Source organism: Panthera onca, chromosome A1 (assembly GCF_046562875.1).
Source record: "Panthera onca isolate mPanOnc1 chromosome A1, mPanOnc1 haplotype 2, whole genome shotgun sequence".
In the NCBI taxonomy this organism is placed as follows: Eukaryota; Metazoa; Chordata; class Mammalia; order Carnivora; family Felidae; genus Panthera; species Panthera onca.
In genome coordinates, this window is record NC_138339.1 from 122,161,277 (window position 1) to 122,167,661 (window position 6,385).

Consider the following 6,385-nt stretch of genomic DNA (forward strand, 5'->3'; position numbering starts at 1 on the left):
TAGAAATTCATTCTTTGTCTAGCTTTCATGGGATACCAAGCTGTAGCAATTGTTCAGTATATGTGATACCTCAGAAGGACCATATCTGGCAATGGAGCATCAAAGCTGATATTTTGTTTGAACAAGAAAATTGTTCAAAAAATTTTTCTTGTTCAAACAAGAAAATATCTCCAAGTTGCTGAATTTGAAAAAAAATTGGTTCTTTTTTTTTTTGGCCCAGGGTTCTAAAGACGAGTGATGATACTTCTAGGAAGTAGTTGTGTACATAAAATACTCACAGGAGATTTTTGCTCAAATTCAGAAAGTACCCTCTATCTGGAGTCTGCATTTCCAACTTGAGCACCATTGAAAGCCTGTAACTCTCTAGTCTCTCTGGTCTGTCCAGATTCATGTGGAATGGCCCAGAAGTCTTTGCTGAGAACGTTTTTAGAAAGTTGATTATTTCAGTGTTGGAACTATTATCCAAGTCTGTGGCCTGCTTCATGTGCTGCACCATCCACAGTGTTCTCAGCTCCCTCCTGATGCCAACAATTACTCTTTGTCAATGTTGTTTAAGAGGTAGATTAGCATCTTCCTGTGTCCTGACCTTTTTCAGGTTGATGGTGGTCAAGTGATGACTGGTTCACTGCATCAGGTTTAATGGCAAAACAGTACAAAACATTTGGTATTACTGGCTTTGAATCTGTATCTTGAGGTGAAAAACTCCACAGTGGGTAAACAGTTTTATAGAAATAGATGTCTGTTAACAATCCTGCACATTCAGGGGGTGGGAGGATTTCCCCAGAAAAGGTATTATGTCTGCCAAGGGGAAGCCAGATTGTTGTCTTTTTTTTTTAAGTTTATTTATTTATTTTGAGAGACAGCACAAGTGGGGGAGGACCAGAGGGAGAATCTCAAGCAGACTTCACACTGCCAGCATGTAGCCTGATGTGGGGCTCAAATCCACAAACTGTAAGATCATGACCTGAGCCAAAATCAAGAGTTGGGTGCTCAACCAAGTCATCCAGGCACCCCAGATGGTTGTCTTTATAATGAGTAGTTCTACTCCAGCCTAAAGTCGTTTCATTAGGTTCTCATCAGCCACCTGGACTCTTGGCAGGCCTTAACTAGGGCAACCTTCCGTGTACCTTCTTTTCTGTTAAAAGACAAATGGCTCTTTGGCGCATTCAGAGGAAAGGCTTCTTTCTGCCTTTGGAGAAACGGCTTACTCTTCTCTAGGCAGCACTCTGGGTTCCCAATCTAGTTCTTGGAGATGTTGCCCACAAAAAGGCTTCCTTGTGTCCTTGACACCAGACATAAGAATATTCTCAGACTCAGGTGCCCATTGGGTCATCAAGAAGCTGCACAGCAGAGTTAGTCTTCAGCTCTTAATGTGGAGACTACCATGGTGCTATTCCTGTCTTCTGTAATACAGGAAGGCCCCTGGGTTTCTGGGCTTTGTGTCCTTGAGGGAAGGGTTGGTTGAAGTTAAATATTTTAGCGAGAATACTTCATTGTTAATTCCATGTGCTTATGTTCTATCACATATGCAGTATTTTTTTTAAATCTAGTTAGAACTCAAGTTCACAGAATTGATTATAATAAACTGTCATCATTAGTCCATATATGACCTACATTATTTATCTACTTATACATCCAATATCATCTATCTATTTCTCTGTCTAGTTATAAATCTAAATAGTAATGGGAATTTATAAACATAGCACCTCCCCCAAATGCTAGGGACTTGGTAATAATCTACATCTAACCATATACATGGTCCCTCATACCTGTCCCCACCTTCACCAAATGAAGATAATCATCATCCCGAATTCTATGTACATCATTCTTTGCTCTTTTGAATATGCTTTTAGTGTATTATATATTACTCCCCTGTATAGATTTTTCATTTAGTTGTTTTAAACTTTATAGTAAAGGTAAAAATACCGTATGTAATACTTTGCTACTTATTTTTCCACTTAATATTTATTCTTAAAATCCAATAATGTTGTGTTACTGTAATTCATTTATTTTGGCTACTGTAAAACATTCCATTTTGTGAGTCTACCATCATTTACTCATTAGTTGGTGGGCATATGGATTGTTTCCTGATATTTTCTCTTGTGCACACAGCTAATATAAATATTCTTATACCTCTTTTTTTTATTTAAAAAAATTTTTTACGTTTATTTATTTTTGATAGAGAGAGACAGAGCACAAGTGGGAGAGGGGCAGAGAGAGAAGGAAACACAGAATTGGAAGCAGGCTCCAAGCTCTGAGCTGTCAGCCACAGAGCCCGATGCGGGGCTCGAACCCCCAAACCACGAGATCATGACCTGAGCCAAAGTCAGACACTCATCTGACTGAGCCACCCAGGCGCCCCTCTCATATATACCTCTTGATGTAAATGTTCAAGAGTTTCTCTTGGATATATAACTGGGAATAGAAATTATAGAACTCTCAGGCATTTATTTAGGAGTAATTATGCAATTTAGTAGATAATGCCTGGCTTGTACCTTATCGTATCTTTTATTTTTATTGAGGTTTAGTTGACATGTAACATGTTAGTTTCAGAGGTACAACATAATGATTCAATATTTGTATGTATTATGGAATGAAATGAAATGATCCCCACAATAAGTCTAGTTATCATCCAACCACCACACATAGTTATATTTTTCTTGAGATGAAAAATGTTAAGATCTGGTCTCTTAGAAACTTTTAAATGTACAATACAGTAGTATCAACTATAGTCACCATGCTGTACATTACATTCTCAGGACTTGTCCTTTTTACATCTTTAAGATGTCTGTTGGTGAGTCCAAGTCCTTGATTTTAATACAAATTTATTAATCTTTTATTCCAGGGCCAGTATCTTTTTAAACAATTTTTTTAACATTTATTTATTATTGAGAGACAGAGAGACACAGAGCGTGAGCAGGGGAGGGGTAGACAGAGGGGGAAACACAGAATCTGAAGCAGGCTCCAGGCTCTGTCAGCACAGAGCCTGACACGGGGCCACTGTAAGGTCTGTTTACCCTGAGAAGAGGAACTGTCCATCTCCCTCTAGAAATGCCAAGTGGAACAGCCCAGATGAAGCTACTTACACACTTCACATGCAAACTGTGTGGGATTGGCTTTATGATGACGGTGATACTCGCCCACTGAATATGCCCATCACCTAGATCATTGTAAATGCTGTATTTAGGGCAGGCCCTTTCACATGGGCATCCCATATTACCTTATTGTTGCAAAACCAAAAAACAGTTTGGGATGCCTAATTGAATTTTCTGTCTCAGCTTCTCCCTAAGAGTCTTCTACATGCTAATAAAAACATTAAATTAAATAACAAGAGATTGGGGAGAGGCCAGGGGAGAGACAAAGTACTCTTCCCAAAAAAGGTGGAAATTTTTAAATGGTTATTAAGGAATAGATGAATAGAATGAATGTTTATAGGAACAAAATAAAGAGGAAACAAAAAGGAGGGAGCCATAGGACTTGTCCTAGCAGGGTGGAAATCTTTAGATGACTACTTAAAAATGGGGTAAGTAAAATGGACACTGATTGCATTAAACAAAGGTTTTAATACAGCACTACCTAAGGTTGGGCAGGCCAAAGGGACCTCCTCGTTGGCCTCCCAACATTAAAGGACCCCCAAACAAGTCTAACTCTCTTTACCCCTGTTTGAAGACATGTAAAAAGTCAGAAGGTAGAGATTACAATGAGAAACTTAACCAGAAATCCCTTGGGGACATTGCTTAGGCAGATTAATCAAGATAAAGACTGACAAAAGAGCCAGCATCCCATGACTTGGCCTCTCACAGGGGACCCAAAGCCTTTTGCACAAGAGTGGTTAAAATGGTCAGGGGGTGAAGAAGAGAAGTTTCCAGGACTCCTTGATATGGAAGTCCCACATAATATGGTACCAAAGCCCACTGGTGAAGCCATGATTTGGGCTACAATTAGGTTGAGATTACCTAAAACCTTAATGGTTGGTCGGATTATGAAAGACAGAATGTTTAAGCAAGTATTATGTAAAGATGTTGTGTTGGGGCACCTGGGTGACTCAGTCAGCTAAGTGTCTGACTTCAGCTCAGGTCATGATTTCATGGCTTGTGAGTTTGAGCCCCACATTGGGCTCTGGGCTGACAGCTGAGAGCCTAGAGCCTGCTTCGAATTCTGTGTCTCCCTCTCTCTCTCTTCCCCTTCCCTGCTCGCTCTCTGTCTCTCTGTCTCTCTCTCTCCATCAAAAATAAACGTTAGGGGCGCCTGGGTGGCGCAGTTGGTTAAGCGTCCGACTTCAGCCAGGTCACGATCTCGCGGTCCGTGAGTTCGAGCCTCGCGTCAGGCTCTGGGCTGATGGCTCGGAGCCTGGAGCCTGTTTCCGATTCTGTGTCTCCCTCTCTCTCTGCCCCTTCCCCGTTCATGCTCTGTCTCTCTCTGTCCCAAAAATAAATAAAAAACGTTGAAAAAAAAAATAAACGTTAAAAAATTAAAAAAAAAAAGAGGTTGTGTCAACTTTACTGAATATTTTATATGGGAATGGATGTTCTATATGGCTGAGGAACTCTTCCTCTACCTAGTATAGTAAAATCAAAACCTGTGGATAATATCCCAATAGAGGCTACAGTGAGGAACATATGAGTTGATAGAATTATGGTAAAATTTTGTAGAATTGGTATCTTTGAACAAGCTATACATGAAGAGGTTGTGTCTTTTTTACCTGATTGTACTTGGGCTACAGACATTGTATCTGACTGGGGAACATTTCTCCTACTTAGTATTATAAAACAGAAGACATGTAAATCAGCTCTCTTCAAGTAAGGCTAATTGGACATGTTAAATGAGAACTAGTAAGATTGCCTGAGCCACACAGTGTGGAATGGAAGCTAGAGTACTAGTAGGGACAAATTCTCTCTGTCGATAGCCCTATGTGGAAGGAACCTCATCTGGGACTTAAGACAAAAGCCTGTGAGTGCTTCCCAGTAATGACTATGGTGACTTTGGACAAGAGAATTTCCATTTGACAGGTATTTGCTACCTTGCTATCAGATGTTAACCAAAGCTATCCTGATTACTGCAGGACATAGGAGGTTCTTGAAACCTGAAATACCCATAACGTCTAGAGTGATATTGAAAAACACTCTAATGAAGACCTCAATGCCCAGACAAGTTCTATAATAAAATGGAAGTGATTTACTTAGGATCATGCTGCCTGGGGAGTACAGGAGATATTTACAAGTAGGAGCCTCTTTTCCCCTAGGACTGACTCTGGAATTTCATAAGGACTTTCTGCATTCTACTATCACACGGCAGTGCTCTATAAAGAGCACTTGACTAACCAACAAAAAGTTGCTTGGTTTATGGATGACAGTTCCAAGGTGAATGGACAAATATCCTGTTTGAAAGGCTAATACCCTGATAAGGTGGTCACCTGAGTCCATGAAATAAGTGGATATTAGGGCAATGTAGAGAAGGGATGAATCTAGACATATTCCTCTTGCACCCACTGAGACACAAAATGCCAGTAAAGACTGTTCTGACTGTCCACAAAAGACACAGAGACTACAGGTGGCTATATGGCAGATTCCCTGGTGGGAAATCCTTGAACATAACTGGCAAGTCAAGCTGATACTGGTAGCTCCAGGGGGCTACAAATGGGTGCTGACAGGAATAGATATGGACAATGGACTAGGCTTGGCTTACCTGGTGGTAGATGCAAATGCTCAGAGTGTTATGAAAGAACCAGAACAGAAAATACTGCACCAATTTAGACAACTGACCATCATTTCTTCAAACCAAAGAAAAAAATTGGTTGTCTAAAATAGGGGCAGATAAAAGCAGGAAGATCTGGCTTACATGCCTTCACAGGTGTGTCTAAAGGACTGTCCCTACTGGCTACATTTCTCTTGTTTTTCTGATGGCTCTGGGGAAGAGGGAGTAGGGGAGGTGTTGCCATACTTCTGTCCCCGTATCACCTCAACTATTTTTTCCCTGCTTGATACAGTAGTCATAGGACCAGGTCTGCAACTACAAGGTCTGGAATCAGGGATAATTCCTAAGCAAGAAACTATAACTACGTTTTTAACCTTTATGTCAGAATTCCTAAGGGCCTGCTCAGCCAGGATGTACCTTCACCCCGTCTGGAAAAATTGGGGTTAACAGTGAATGCAGCTATATTGCTGGTGGTATATATAGCCCCCTCATTCTGCAGCTCTGCAACCTTATTCTATGTGAATAGGAGTGGACTCAAAGGGAAGTGTTGCTAGACTAGTATTGCTGCCTGCAATCTAGACCAGCACAGTGGCCAAATTTAATGTCCCTTCCAAGCATGGAAAATTTTGAAAATAAATGCAGAGAACAAACAATAATATCTATGACTAAAGGAATGGATAAATGGGTTATG